General features: G+C 36.8%; 1 protein-coding gene across 1 annotated transcript in view; it reads right to left on the bottom strand.

The window, feature by feature from the left end:
• LOC113240581 (prostatic acid phosphatase-like) overlaps positions 1-16,557 on the bottom strand; it is a 55,254-nt gene that overhangs the window by 37,571 nt on the left and 1,126 nt on the right. The gene's annotated exons all lie outside the window — the stretch shown is intronic.

Genomic DNA, 16,557 nt, shown 5'->3' with positions numbered 1-16,557 from the left:
TGATCCCAGAGACTTACTACAGATTGATTGAGAGCAACGTGGTTGAGAAAGCGGAAAACTCTGGATTTTTTGTGCCAGATTTTTACCTGCATTAACGAAAAATTCATTTGCTTTGTTAACAGCAATACGATCAGATGGGTGGCTTTTTAATAATCCTGTAGATGATTTATGCTGTTTCGATATGTAGGTTACCTTTTTTATATATTTCCAAACCTTTTTATTGTCTGTACCAGCTTTTTCCAATTCTTTTTTATCATAACAGCTTTTAACTTTTTTAAGTAGATCGTTACAAAAGTTCCTATATCTTTTGTATGATATTTGTAGAATTAAATTAGCTGGATTACTTTTTGCCTTCATATGTAGTTTATCCCTATGACGCATACAGCGAATAAGTCCTGGTGTAATCCAAGGTTTGATATTGTAATTTTTACTATTTAATCGCATGACCTTGCTATTACTTAATATTGATTGCTGTACATTATTTACTAAGTAAGACATACAATAATCCGCGTCATCAGAATTATAAACTGGGTTAAAGTCAATGTTGCATAAATCTTCTTCAAGTTTATTTATATTAATTTTAGAAATTATTTGCGTGCGAGTCGAATTAAGCAATTTACAATTTAAGGTTAGTAGGGCAGCTTTATGATCGGTTATTGTAGAGTTAGTAACTAATGTTATTGATTTAAAAATAGATTTAAGCATAATATGGTCTAAGCAAGAGCCGCTTTGATGTGTAGGGAGAGTGTGGGCGGGTAGTAATCCATGAAAAGAGCATAGGTTTAGGTATTCTTGCGCACAGGAATCGATGCTATGTGGGAGAATGTTTATGTTAAGTCTAAAGCGTGAATGACGCTCTGTATACGATTTTAACGCCCTATAAGTTCGGACGCTTTTTAGCGCGGACCCGACATCCATATAATTGTAAGTCAATGGTTTCTTGGATTATTTTAATTAGTCGAAGAACAAATAATTTCAATAATAAGTTATTCACACAAAATAAAAGTACAAGCTCAAGAATAAAGAATGATGAATGTAAATTCAGAACGCATCCGAAGATAAAGTTTTTCTTTTAATTAAAAAAAACTAATGTTTTATAGTTCAACTGTTTTTCTTTCATCTACCATGTTCATCGCTATAGTGAAGTGAAAAGTTCTGTGTTTCGCTCGGCAGCAAAAGTTGTTTTGCGTCTCGTGGCTTGGAACTCTCGCTACGCTCAGGAATCTATTTTTGAACCACTCGCTTCGCTCATGGTTTCTTTCAATATTAGCTTCCTTCGCTTGCTTAGGTTTCTATACTCGTGTCAAACAATAATTTTGCAACCTTGCATAACAAATAGTTATTAATGTAAAGTTTTTGTTTCGCTGTAGTTATTAATCTCGTTAATAGTAAATTGTGAATATTAACTGGAATCTTGTAGAATCTTGTCCCTAAATGAATTTGCAATTTGAAATTGCATTGTAATCATTTTCAGGACTATATATAATATTTGTACGCGCCCCCACCCGCTACCTGTCGTTTCCTCACCGACGTCTGCATGACTTGTGTAATCAAAATTCTAATTACTTGGAGTCAAGATTATACGGTTTCCACGTGGAAAATCATTGTGTTATTAATTGGCTATGAAGAAGACCACAATTCATACCCATTTCACAATTCATTATTATTATCGAAAACAGAATAAGAAAATTAGACAAAATAATTAATAATACCTAATGTGCGTAAATTACCACACCAAACCTGCTCGTAAACTATGCAATTTACACCGGGAAGTTACCCAGAATACCCAGTAGCTCATTTCCCAAATTAATCTTACCGGAAAGACAGCCAGCGCTCATAGTACAAGTTTACTTAAAAACACAACAATGTAAACACACATGCCCTCAAACGTAAAAAATATATAAGTGCGCGTTTGCCTCTATCTCACCTAATGGAAAGTGACGATGAAGTCGACCACAGAACAATAAATACAGTAGAAGTAGTTAGATAGCGTCTGACTCGTGCCATCTACAGTTCTCGAAAGAACTGTCTGGGCTCCGTCCGCCGTTTTCGCTTTGTATGTGTCATTCTTTCGTGCAAATTTTCTAAAATTTAAAAAAGTCTTCTTATTATCTATTGCGCTGTTTTGGAGTGCAAAAAAGATAGGCGCACCAAAAATATTGCCTGTGGTATTTCATATCATCGGAAATTCTTAAGTTAATAAATTGAAAATTTTTTGTTTATCGAAATAATGACGCTCACACTCAACATAGCCCCGCACTAGGGAAACCCTGTGTCGCGGGTGCCATGGACACACACATAGACAACCACAAATTACACCCAAACTCACGAGAGAAATAAATGTAGGCCATACACATATTTCTCCCGGCCTGGGAATCGAACCCAGGACCTCTGCATGGCAGTCCGGCATGGTAACCGTTCGGCCACCGAGGCAGTTAAAATTTTTTTTTTGGTATAAGAAAAGAAAGTAAAGCTTATAGTCATGCAATATGGTATTTCATTCCATTTTTTTCTTCCGTGAGGTCGACGACGTAGCTCTCTCGCTTGAAAAGGTCCAAGTTATAGCGTTCAGGGAATAAGTCTGCCGGCAGGAAATTCGATTTCTTAGCCGTTCGTCATACAAATGTACAAGCGAGTTGAGGAGTTGAATAGTCCACAGACTATCCTGGTTGCAACGTCTATTTTAATCTTTTCTTCTTTATCACAAGTTCACAAAAACTTGTTACTCGGGTCAAATATGGCGTATCTTGCGAGGGCGCTCGTATGTAATTTATTTTTAGAGTCAATTGAATGACTTCTAATGAAATATGATAACGGAATTGTATTTATAACAATGTTACAATAATAAAATTACATATTTTTATTTTATTTAATAATCATAAGAAACATTATTTCATGTAGCATTATTCGAAATGGTAACAGCGTAACAATAATAGTTGCTACATGTTGAAGTCAAAGATCGCTTTTTTTTTTGCTGTTTTTACGAAAAATAGTTAATCTTGTTTATTATTGTTCCTTGTTCGCTAGTCGATCCTGCTCGAATGGACCAAACTGTTGAACCTTCTTATTCTGCAGGTAACCGCTTTCGATATCCTTGTGAAATGAAACTCCTTAATCATGTGAAGTGGACTGTATATTCATGAAAACTTATGTCGATCTGACTTACAATCACACGTCTTACTACATTACACGTCTAACTACTAAGAGCGCAAGACAACAACTAATCCAAGAATCTAATCAAACTGATAAATATAATCATAATCGCTTATATCTATACCGGTACGGTGTCTCCCACACCGTACCGGTCCTATCGATGGGTCGCCACGCCGCTCAGAGCTCCTGAATTATTCATTTTCCTCTGAATTCTAGCTCTGACCGGCCAGACGCGTACGCCTGTCCCTAACAATTATTTTTGGAGTAATGTACTAAATATGTGTGAAATGTTTTACTATTACACACTTATAACTGTATGTATTTATATATGTTATATTGCAAAGATTATGCAAGTATTTATTCGACACACTGCAATAACACGATACACACATAAGACATAAGTATTTACGTAGTTTATTTTATTCTCACTTCGGGACGTATACGATTGAAAACCAGCGTCACAGCCTAGTCTTGGTTCTGACTTTAGTTGAATGGGATCCGTTTACATACACAGCCGCACACAATTCTAGTATTACGTAACTTGTTAATTAAATGTTGCCACATTGTTTTTTTGTGTTATTTCTTTTTATTTATATTACTATTTTTTGTGTCTTTTTGATATTGTGTCGTTGCAATAAATGGTTTCTATTTTATTCTATTCAATGTTAGATCATTTGATCTACCATAGTACCATATTACTGTAGTACCATATTATTGTAGTGTCATCGGATTTGTTTTCATGATACCAAGTAATAAGACGAATAAGTCGTGCGTCTGGTTGGAGCGTTGGGTTGTCACACGGAACAATAAATACAGTAGAAGTTCTACGTACAACGCAGCACGTGTGCCATCAGTTTGCGGAGTTCCCTAAAATTGGGTTCAGTCCTCGCTTTAAACGTTATGGTCGTGTCGATTAATTCGAACAAAATCTCGAAATTCATAGAAAAATGCGTGTATTTCGCTACTTTGGAGTGTAAATAGTTGCATTTATAACATAGACTATGATGGTGTTCATATCATCATTAAGTCTTATTTTATGTAATTTTAATAAATTTTCAATTTTCTGTTAGTCACGATAATTTTTTGTTAAAGACGCGAAAGTAAACCCCATAACCTGCAATATGATCGCATTTTTTTAGAGAACTTAGTAAACGTCTCGATTTCGCCGTCGTTCAGCTATTGACCACTAGATGGCAGGACATTGATCCCAATTTCAATTTAAAATCAAAACGTCGTTGTAATAATAGGTGTTGATACTATTGAATTTTTAACGATACATAGACACGAATTACACCGAAACTCACGAGATATACAAATTTAGGCCATTTAGATATTTCTCCCGGCCCGGGAATCGAACCCGAAACCTCTGTGTGACAGAAAAGCATGGTAACCGTTCGGCCACGTAGGCACTTAAAATTAACTTAATCTTAGTTATGTATCGATTTGGGTAAAAATTCCGTGCGATATCGAGGTATAAATGAAAAACCTTTAAAAAATCTAAATATACCATATATATCATACCTTACCATATAATATACCATACTTTACTCAATTATGTATTGGCTATGTCGATTTACAATCTTTTGCCATTTTTCTGGTAATTTAAAATTCCATTTTCAATAAAGTCCTGCATTTACTTATAAAATACAGCTCTAAGGGTCGTATTCTAGAACTCTACTCAATGCTCAAGTCAGGATTGCACTGGAAACACAAGCACTGGAAATACGACTCTAATGACAGGGACTTGAGTATGATTTCGAGTGCTTTAAACCATACTCAAATCCTGACTTCAGCATTGAGTAGAGTTCTAGAATACGACCCTTAGTGTCATTTGATGCTCTATTTGTTATCAAAGTCGTTTTCATTCAATGAAATTTGTAAAGACAAAACAAGCGAATATCTGAAAGGGCTGAAAACCCGACATATCTCTGTACCCGTATTTCACGTGTGAGCAGAGCAGGGACGTGTTATACATCCCAATCTAACTGCGATAGTTTTACTATCTAAATGTGTGTGGTTTTATCATTATCACGACACAATACGACACCTGTATAATTCTTCAGTTCTGAGCATTTTCAATTAATTATACATAAACTTAAAACTTTCCCGCCCATTTTTAAAATATGCGCTAAATTTTTATTTAAAAAAAAATCGTTTTCGTTTTGCTAGTTTTCTAAAAATATTTGTTCTCGAATTAAGTTACTTTACTATTGATGGTGTGGTTTAATATCGTCATTTTCACTGTGAACTGTAACACAGAAAGGAACATCTAGAAAATAAACTAATCGATTTGCAATATTAACTGCTACAATAGATTATAGACGATGTGGCCACATCTGGAAATTAATCATTGAAGGCAATCACGCAATCATTTTTTAACCGTCAACGGTGATTTTATTCCTTCTCCCATTATTTATTCTAATTTTTTAAAGCCTTCGATTTTTTACTTTTTATTTATTTAGGGGCTTTCATCGTTATTGAACATGTCAGCCCCTTTAGAAAAACAATACCACAAGAAAACACTTAATAAAATTCAAACAGATTTAAACCACCCAACATTAAATGTACGGAAACCAGCACGTGCAAATAACTGCGCCCTGACAGGTTCCGTCCGAACCATCGAATATATAACCAGAAATAGAGACGAAATATGCGCCATCCATCCCTGGTACTCATCAGGTAAATGGGCCTTATATCACTTTTCAATATCAACTCTTTCGCGCTGAAATCACAAAGCAGAAAGCTGAAATAGTACAGCATCAACAACTGACCTGTGTATTATCTATAATTATGGGGGGCTGTTCCATTCGGTAGTGTGGGAAAAACAGCAAGACTTCTAATTACAAAATAAACGTAATCACATTACATCGTAATTAAATATTAAATATGTAATTTTTCAATTTTCGTCATTGTCGTTTCTCTATTGAAACAATTGACGACACCGTCAATTGTTTCGAACTCGGGTTGGCCAATTGGAGTGCAGTTTTCACTTTTAATAATTTGGCAGAATAATAAAAAATTAAATGAAATTTCGTCACTATTTCTGGTTATATAATAATAATAATAATAATAATAACGTTTATTGCGAAACATGTTGTTACATAATAGTTCTTATAGTAGTTTACAGTATCAAACATGTACCCTGCAAGGGCGTAGCAATGTCAATTTTTTAAATACACATTTTGATTACCATTAATTAAAATATCATTATAATGATAATTAAATCTAAACAAAATATTTTCTGAAAAGTCAATGAATTAATTGGAAATTGAATGTCAAATTGAAGTATAAAGTATTTCAAAAAAATTAATCGTCAAATTATTCTAGAATTATATAATAATAGTCATAACATTTGTCATTTTATTAAATTACATAATTATGTAATATTTTTTATAAATATAGTTAACATATCAAAATTCCTTTTTATGACGTTATGAACAATTTTCCTTGTCATTAAAAAAATCTTGCAATGAATAGTAGCATTTTTGAGACAGATGTTTACTAAGTTGATTTTTAAACATTTTTACGCTATTTATAAGTTTCAAAAAGTGAGGGAGTGCGTTATAAATTTTAATTGACATCGAATATGGCCCCAAGTTGACCATTTGTAATTTTGAAACTGTTGTTGCTAGTCTGCATTTGGGTCTTAATTTTACTGAACGACAATGTAGAGGATATGCATTCAAATTATTCTTGACAATAAGACACATTTGTAAAATATATATACATGGTAAAGTCAAGATATTATATTTAATGAAATACGATTGACAGCTTGTAAACGAGTCTATATTAGCGAGTATGCATATGGATACATTTCTTCTGTAACACAAATGTATACTCGATGGCCCGAGCACACTCCATGAGCAAATGATGTATATCCTCAGGAATTCCATACATTTCGCAAGCCTATGCGCGCTGACAAATTCACCCTGCTTAACATGATTAAACTAAGGGTCACGAGGAGGCTCATTCTGCATGGTCTTGTATAAGATTACTTTTTCCTGGGACCTCATATCGAAAACCTACGATTTAAAATTGAAACGTGACCATATTGCGGAATTTTAAAATATCACCAGCACACAAATATTTATGTCGACACTAGCGCCACTAATTCAAGATTCAGAAGTAAATTGTCACGATTTACTTCTTTTTACACTAACACCACTTTATATTTATAACAATTAAAGAACTTCTGTATATCTATCTCTTACTTGCACGCCGTTTCGAGAGTTTGAATAACAAAGACAAGAATAGAACATAAAGAGACTTACAGAGGCTTATGTAGGCAGGGAATAAAACTCCAGTTTCATAGCCTATTACTCCTAGTGTCTCCTTATTCAAAGGACTATGCTATTCCAAAGGTAACCACTTTACCCGACAACTGCCAAAGCCACCACGTAACCAAAGAATAATATAATAATACATCACAAAATCACTCTAAATTTGATTTGTTCTGTACAAACAAAGACACGGTCAGGCAGGAATGTCCAAACATCACTTTTGACACATCACGTGGCTGGCGATGATACCCTAACTTTTGTATATTTTGGTCCTCATTATTGTTTTTTTATTAAAAAATAAGTGCACATTTGACATCTATCTCACCTGATGGAAAGTGATGGTAAAGTTGATGATGGAACATGCACATCTAAATAATGTCTATTCACTCTGATTTGGCGACTAAATTACCGAAATGGAGACTCATAATCAAATGCTAGTTGAGCGTAATTATACTATCCCCGACGATAGAATACATAGAATATGCGTGATGTATGACTGTATTAAACGATATTATTAGGACCTTTGTTTAAAATACTTCTTGGTTCTTTTCCGTATATCTCCACAACGCAGAATGTACCCGGTTATCGGTTAAGCATCCGTTTGCAGCAATAGTATGCTCAACAAGTACATAGCAATAAAAGTTTGCCTCGCTTCATGATACTTCTGATTTTATGCATTGCACTTGGATAGAGTCGCTGATTGTAGGGATAGTTCGAAATTGCTTTTTGCATTTGCTGTCTTTTTACTTTAAAGTCACGTTGTGTTATAAATTGTAATTAGAATTAATAATACGCCAATACTGTGTTGCTGTTTTTTTTTGTTTTATTTTCGAAGTAAAAATACTATCGACAGCACATAAAGCTACACATTGACGTATCTTGCTCTGGATTCGATTTTCAAACAAAAGTGTGTAGTCTAATGTGCTGTTGACCAAATTTCAAAAATAGTCCAAATACTCAAGTAAGATACGTATCTTACTTGAGTATTTTTTTTTGTTTTTATACGTATAAAAACACAATAAAAGCTATTTAACCAAGGTGGAAACTACAACTACGTATAAATTATATGACTAAAATTGGATCCCCTCGGCAAGGTGCCCAAGATCCTGGAGTTTCTCCTTTGTATTGCTAGGCTAATACGTTGAGCAAGGTAAGTACTAATTTTTTAGCGGGATTGCTCGCCAGGGGATCCTTCGGCATGCTTACATGCAAGCGCTTACTGATGGCAATTATGCCGCGGTATCTCTAGGTACGACGCGGCATCCTTTTTTTTCCTGTCCATAACAGTTGCAGTGCCACTCAGAGCTTTAAATCGCAAAGATCTGAGGGGCACTGCCACTGCGCCTGTCACCCCAAGACATAAGTTGAAATGTCCCATGTGCCTGCAAGTTCACCAGCACCCTTACTTTTCAAAACCGGAATACAGTATTGCTCACATTACTGCTCGGTGGCAGAAATAGGATGGAGTACTTCCCTGGACGAACTCTTACACAAGGATCTCTACTGTTATTTATCCTTAAGCATGCCTAATCGTCTTTAGGCACGCCGAAGCATTCATTATGCTTGTCTCTCTTCAGATCAGTCTTGTCGTGCGTGCCTTCCCTTGCCTCTCGGTGTTCCGAAGCATTGTGAAGGCTGCCGAAGCATCCCCAAGGCTGACGAGGTATCCCTAAGCATACTGAAGCTTTATTTTGCAGCTACGATCATTATCATTGTAATAGCAAGTATAATGTCATTATCTTAAGATATTATTACTACACATGACGTAAAAATCCCATGCTGTCCCGTCCCGTCAGTGGGCACCGGGCTTTACGCATATCTCGTGATACCCTCTCTATCATAACTAACGCCGTTGTAACTTCCGTGGCACCTTAAGTTTTTTTCTTTCTTCGAAAAATGTCAGTTGCGCAGCTTTTGCTTAACGATAAAACCGAAACTAGATATGATATGATAGATATAGTTAATAACTTAATTTCGCAAAAAATTTCGATTACGTTAGTTATGACAGAGAAGGCAACATTTTTATCGAATTAGACAAGTCGGCTTGACAGTTGTCAGTCAGACAGTCATATCTACGGACGACCTGTCGTGATAGATTTTATGACATAATAAAATGCGACAAAATTCATACTTATATCTATATCGCTTAATACATATATCGCTTTTTATTACTTTTTATCTTCTTCGTATTAGATAATAGATTTTTTTATCTGTGTTTTATTGATAGGCTTAACTATATTTGGCAGGTTTATTATAGGACGTATAATGAATGACTTTGTTAATAATAATGTACGAGACAACACTACGAATAAAACAAAATACAGCACTTTGAAAGATGTCACACGGGGTGAATAACTTTCCTGCTGCATCCGTCGTTTCGAATCCGAGACTATGCAAATCTAGAAAACTTGGCCCCTCTTCGGACGTCACTTGTGCAATAAGGTGATTATCACACTGCACGGAGCGCGGAGCTGCGTTTTTTAACGTTGCACTGAAGTACCTCAATTTGTAGGGAAAACACGCGCCGTCGAACACACTGACAACGCTTCTCCACGCAGCGCGGTTTTTTTACTTTTATCACAAGAAAGTGATAAAAATAACGTGACTACATGAAACGAATTATGTATATCTTAAATCTTGTAACTGTCCTAGAATCATTATAATTCAAGTCGATTGCTAATCGCCATACAAGACAGCGTAGTCGAGTATTTAGTTCCTGTTTGTGCACCAGATGTCGCGACGTGTACTAAATAGGTATTTTTGTAACTTATTTGTTTTACATCGTCCTGAGGTCTAAGTAAACCCAAGATGATACGGATCTTGGCTCAGGACACTGAATGGGATAAATCTGCGCGAGTACACGTTGAACTAGGCTCTTCGTCCTCTTCGTCCGTCAAGCAACAGTAGAGCTGTGACGATGTGACCTCCTTACATCGTCATACCACCTTTTTATCGCCTTTTCTCTGGTTCCTGGCCACTTGTTTTTAAATTTTGAATCATGCTTTAATAATTCCTTTGCCTCGCCATTCTGATTTTTTTTTCGTTCCATCGTCGCTCTCTGCCCGATTGCGGCAGCGAACACGTTTTCTCGTTAATTTTTTTTGAACCGTTTACCAGTTACCAAAAATCTCTTGTGCGATAAACATTTAAAAGATCACAAATATTAATAAAATGGGAATAATATTTATAAAATTGGATTTATTACCACTATTTCTTTACCCTTTTGAATTTTGAACTTTAAACTTACTAAGCAGCTTGTATGGAGGCTGCGGGGGCTACTACTCTCCTGGCTACATTCAATCCTACAGAACATTCTAAGCGGTATCAGCAGCGGTACACGCTTTCAGAGCTTCTTCTGAAAAAGTTCGTCTAAGCCAAAGTAAAATAATCTTCATTTCATAGGTAAGCATTTACACTTGAAATCGTCATACTTATTAAACTCTAGGGGTTGCTATTAGTAAATATACATTCGAATACATTATATTTATTTATCATTATAATATTTAATTTACGTATAATTTACGTCCACATTAGTAGTTTTTTTTTTGATGGGGGGGAAATAATTATGGATACCCCTGAGTCTCCCTGGGCTTATGTGGGGACTCTCCCTCCACACTGGAAGGCCTACCCCACTAAAACCCCCCCGGGTTTCCCTCTCGCCGGTTGAGTCGGCGTCGTGGGATCAGTGAACATTCACCACGATGCCGCCCGGGTCCACATTAGTACTGCCTCCTTACCTATTACTGCCGCTAAGCATGAATGTGAGCAATAATACATACATTCCGATTTTGAAGGGTATGGGTGCTGGTGAAATTACAGGCACATGGGACTTGTCAACTTATGTCTCAGGGTGACGGGCAGTGCCCCTCCGACCGTTGCTGTTTAAAGCTCTAAGTGGCACTGCAACTGTTATGGACAACCGTGTCGCTTACCATCAGGCCCACGGCTCGTTCATCCCGTCACTTAGTATTATGAAAAAAAGTCCACGGACCGCGTATCTTTATACTAACGAGATTGTAATACATCTATCTCGTTATTGGAATAATGTAGGCTCTCTGATTGATTGATTGTGTAATCTCTTGGTATATTATAGAGCACTTTTGGATTTAGAGGCGACTTTATAATGAGCCGTCTCCACCCCTCCCTCAACAAGCATAGTAAGCTCTGCCTTCGTAATAAGGTGAGATTTTACACGACCTTGCGGTTGTATATTTTGAGAGTACACCTCGCCTTATTATGACGTACACCATCGTCGTTTTCGCTCATCCATCGCCTGCAGGCTTTCCAAAATAGTTTCATGCGCAACGCGACTGGTGTCCTGTGGTATGGCAGCGCAACGCCAACCTCCACACAGATTTACGGCTCCCCACAATAGCCCAAGTCATGAAACAGGCATCGAATAAATATTTCGACTCTGCTCCTTATCACCTCAATCCCCTCGTGGTGGCTGCATCCAATTACGTCGCCCTCAGGGATCATCCCCATCGCGTACGTAGGTAAGCCAAGGGAAGGCCTCAACTTACCTGACGATCCTATCACTCTCCCCACTTTAAAGGCCAACCAGATCGCTCACCACGTCCAACTCCACATGTACCAAAAGTCCTACCCTCATTTCAGCACGTACACTAGAGTACATTCTCTCCTATGGCACGCCCTTCTGGTGGAAGTCCCCAGTTGCGCCCTGAGCCGAGGTGCCCACTTGGGTGCCCTCAGACACGCTACTTAGTATTAGTTAATTTTTAATGGGTTAAGAGCCTTCAGCTCGCTCTTTTATTCGGTGGCGCAGTCAAGGCCATCAGCGGCCAACTGCATAGTATCCTTAAAAAAACATTCTGGTTCCTATTAGGTATCACCATCAGTGTTTCACTGAAAAACACCTTCACATAAACTAGCACTCATAAGTACGGGCACGCCATGATGACCGTTTTGACGTTTGTCCGCTCATCAAGTTTCGCATTAATTCTTAACTACATTGAAGGAGCTAATTGATGTGCATTGTTGTCAATTGTGATGTGCAGTAAAATTAATGGAATATTTAATTTTACGACACAACTCGGCATTTGTTGTTCGAAATTTTAATAATCTCAGTACAGAGTACAAAAAAAACCGACCTCAAAAGTACGTGGAATTACGTCTATTTGCTAAGTTTTATTGAAATATCCCCTAGTTCGCCACTATACAGGACTTGACACTGGAGATAATAAAAATCGGTTCTCACTACTCAAAGTATATTGAGAGAAAAATGCCTCAAAATGAAATGGGACCACTATGGAAGTACCCCCTTTCCAACAAAAAAAAGAATCATGAAAATCGGTTCACAAATACCGGAGTTATCGCGTAACATACATACAAAAAAAAAATAGAAAAAAGAACATACAGTCGAATTGAGAACCTCCTCCTTTTTTGAAGTCGGTTAAAAAATGACACCTAATGCGATCGTCACTTATGGGATCGCTGGCCAGCACAACTTCTACCTCCGGCAAACTCGCGTCAAACTCAATGCAAAACAAAGCAGTTCCGAATTGACCATATATGTATGTATATAATAAACTTTTTTTTATTTTTTTTTTTAATCAGCTACCCCTTGCTATACTAGTTTATAAAGTTTAGATTTGCGATTTGACCTCACTATTGTAATCTGTCAAAACGGCCATCATGGCGTGCCGGTACTGTAGCAAACTTATTCCTTTTTACACAACATAAGAATAGCCAATTATATTGAAAAAGCTATGTCAACGCCGTGATACACATGAGTCGAGTGAGCTCTGTTACTGACAGGAGATATTTGTACAGCGTTTGGATATAGGTTTCTGGAAGTTTAACCGTTGACAGAAATGTAACGGGTATATTATTGAATCTGCATTCAGAAATAGCTAGTAATTTTTCACTATAAGATCTAGTCGTCTGTCGTTTACCTACGAAACTCATTTATGGCTTTAAAACTAAGTCTTGATTAAAAGTAAGAAATATCGACATCAATCATCAAAGTACGTCGTAGGTTAAATTCTTAAGACGAGAGTTTAAAATTAACTTTTGACTTTAAAATGGGTTTGTTACTTAAACTAGTTCTGTGTAGGTGGCGACGGGGTGTGTTACTTGATATTGTAAACTTTTCTGTGAAATTTTATTTACCTAACCGTTAAAAAAGAATTAAAATATTTAATTATATTTCTCTGAAATGGCGAATAGAAACTAGACCAAAATCCCAAAAAATTCAAATCTCCGTTACATTTAAGAGGAATACAGCTCCTTGTTACGTTTTTACGTAATATATATGTAGATATATATGTGTAAAGATCTGAGGGGTACTGCCACTGAGACATAAGCTGACAAGTTCCATGTGCCTGTAATTTCACCAGCACCCTTACCCTTCAAAACCGGAACACAGCATTGCTGACATTACTGCTTGACGGCAGAAATAGGTAAGGCAGTATGTAACACATTTTTTTACAAAAACAAAAACAAAACAACAATAAAATTTATCTTCTCTCCTTGGTAATTTCAACATTCTTGTACAAAATGTCACTTTGACATTATAGTTTAAAAATATTTAGTAAATTAATTGAAACTCTGGACGAACTCTTTCACAAGGAAGTCTATTGCTACATAACGAATCTAACTGTGGTACATGCAAAAGCTTTCTATTTTAATTGTTATTGTAATAAGATATTATTTCAATTATTTTTGTAACATTTATTAACAAAACAATCAATCTGCGTGAAAACAATCAATCTCCCTAGCTTAATGTTTCTAGAATTTTATCAAAGTTCTATTTTCAAAACAACAGCTGAGCTACGTTTCGTTTGGAAGGTTTGTAATTAATTATTCCAGCGTGCCTTTTAGATTATGTCACCACTTTAACATCCGTAATGAATACCGGCATCAATGAATGCGGACGCTGATGCGGATGTTGATATTTGCAACAACTCCGGTTGCTACCTACACAGCGCTTGTCTTTATAACGGAATGAAAAAATAGCCTAAAATATTACTTTGCAAGAAATAGCTATCGTCTTTCACGTAACGTGTTGTTGTTTTTTTGATATTGGTTTAAGTGTATTTGCAAGTTGATTACACTATCTGTGGCTTGTATGTGCAGGTGTTTGGAGACGAACACGGCAGAAAAAAGCCAATGGAAGTGCCTTAGCCTCGATTACTATCAGAAGTAATGTCACCAATATTCACATATTCTTCCTTTGAAACACTACACAATCTTGATATTGATTGGACGTAGTTTCAAATTTAAAAAGAAGTAACAAATTCTGGATTGTTAATATAATTTAAACTTTACCCTGTTGACATATCGCTGAAAGTTCTATACCATCGATACCTATTATTGCAAGTTACGACGTTTTGATATTATATTGAAATTACAGTCAATGTGCTGCCATCTAGCGGTTAATTGCTGAACGACGACGAACTGGAGTTATCAATTTAGTTCTCCAAAAAAGAAGCAACTAAATTGCAGGGGTATAAACTTATATACTATATAATAACGCATTTTTCTAGGATTTTAGAGACTTTGCACGAAATAATGACACAACTATACCACACAAAGCGAAAATGGCAGACTGAGCTCAAGTAGGTCTTTCGAGAACTATGGGTCGTATTCTAGAACTCTACTCAATGCTCAAGTCAGGATTTGAGTATGGTTTAAAGCACTCGAAATCATACTCAAGTCCCTGCCATTAGGGTCGTATTTCCAGTGTTTGTGTTTCCAGTGCAATCCTGACTTGAGCATTGAGCAGAGTTCTAGAATACGACCCTAAGATTGGCACGCGTCAGACGCTAACTAACCACTTTTACAGCATTTACTGTTCTGTGGACACGAAGGACACACCAGCACGTGCTGCATGGTCGGTGTTTTTTTTTTTTTTTAATATATAATAGACACACGCTTGGCCACAATCTCACCTGATGTTAAGCGACGATGTGACCGACGATGGGACGCGTTTGCCTAAAAAATGCCTATTCACTCTAGCCTTGAATAGCCCCAAATTGTACTTTTCGGGAAATACAGATTAGTAGAGCATTCCATTCCTTTGCCGTACGCATCAGAAAGGAGGAGGCAAAGCGCTTAGTGCGAATAGGTGGAATATCAACGACATAAGAATGGAGTGCTCCGGACCTTCTAGTCGACCGAAGGAGGAACGGTGAGGGCGGAACCAAATTGAAAAGTTCCTGCGCACACTCCCCGAAATGTATCCGATAGAAAACCGACAAGCAGGCTACTTTTCTGCGATGATCGAGATTTTGGAGCTTCGACTCCACAAGAGGATTATTGTTAATAAGTCTCTTTGCTTTACGCTCCACCGAGTCCAAGGCAGCTAACTGGTATTGGGCAGAGCCGTCCCAAAGGTGGCAGCAGTACTCCATACAGGATCGAACTTGTGCTTTATACAGATTTAAAAGCTGTTCAGGTGTGAAGTACCGCCTGACCTTGAAAAGTATGCCTAGTTTTCTGGCAGCAGTTTTTGCCAAGCACTCGATGTATCGCCCAAAGTTGAGGTTGGATGATAAGTCCAGACCAAGTAGCTCAAGGTGGTCCCTTATCGGCACGGATACACCTCGGAAAGTCGGAGTAAGGTGTAGGGGACTCCGTTTTGATGAGAAAAGACACGCCTGTGTTTTAGCCGCATTAAACCTGACCCTGTTAGCATCTCCCCAGTCGGAAGCAGCTTTCAGACTCAGGTTCAACCGGGTGACCATCGCCTCTCGCTTACACCGTATATTGTTAGTATATTTACATAAGGTAGATGGTCCATTTCCGGTTTTATAACAATAAAAAAACATTTTAGAATTGTTTATTGCTAGTTAAAAGTCGATTTATAATAAAACTTAAGCTATTCATAATATATAATATGGAATAAATTGCACAAAATAAAAAAATAATCTTCATACAGCATTGTTGGACAACGCGTAAATGTAAAGTAACCGCGTAGGTTATTACTTTATTACCAATTATTTTATTATTCTTTATTATCTTATATTATGGTCACAATTAAAAAGAAAGAAACAGTCGGCTGGGGTCAAGGACTCATGTTCAACAACCAACGAATAATAATGCCGTATCGAGCAACACCGCTTTCTACACTAGTACTGAAAGAAACACATTTGAACGAAAG

The sequence above is a fragment of the Hyposmocoma kahamanoa genome, unplaced genomic scaffold (genome assembly GCF_003589595.1).
Source record: "Hyposmocoma kahamanoa isolate Upper Pololo Valley unplaced genomic scaffold, ASM358959v1 157, whole genome shotgun sequence".
NCBI lineage: Eukaryota > Metazoa > Arthropoda > Insecta > Lepidoptera > Cosmopterigidae > Hyposmocoma > Hyposmocoma kahamanoa.
Note: the sequence above shows the minus strand (reverse complement) of the source record. Positions and strands in the feature narration are given on the sequence as shown.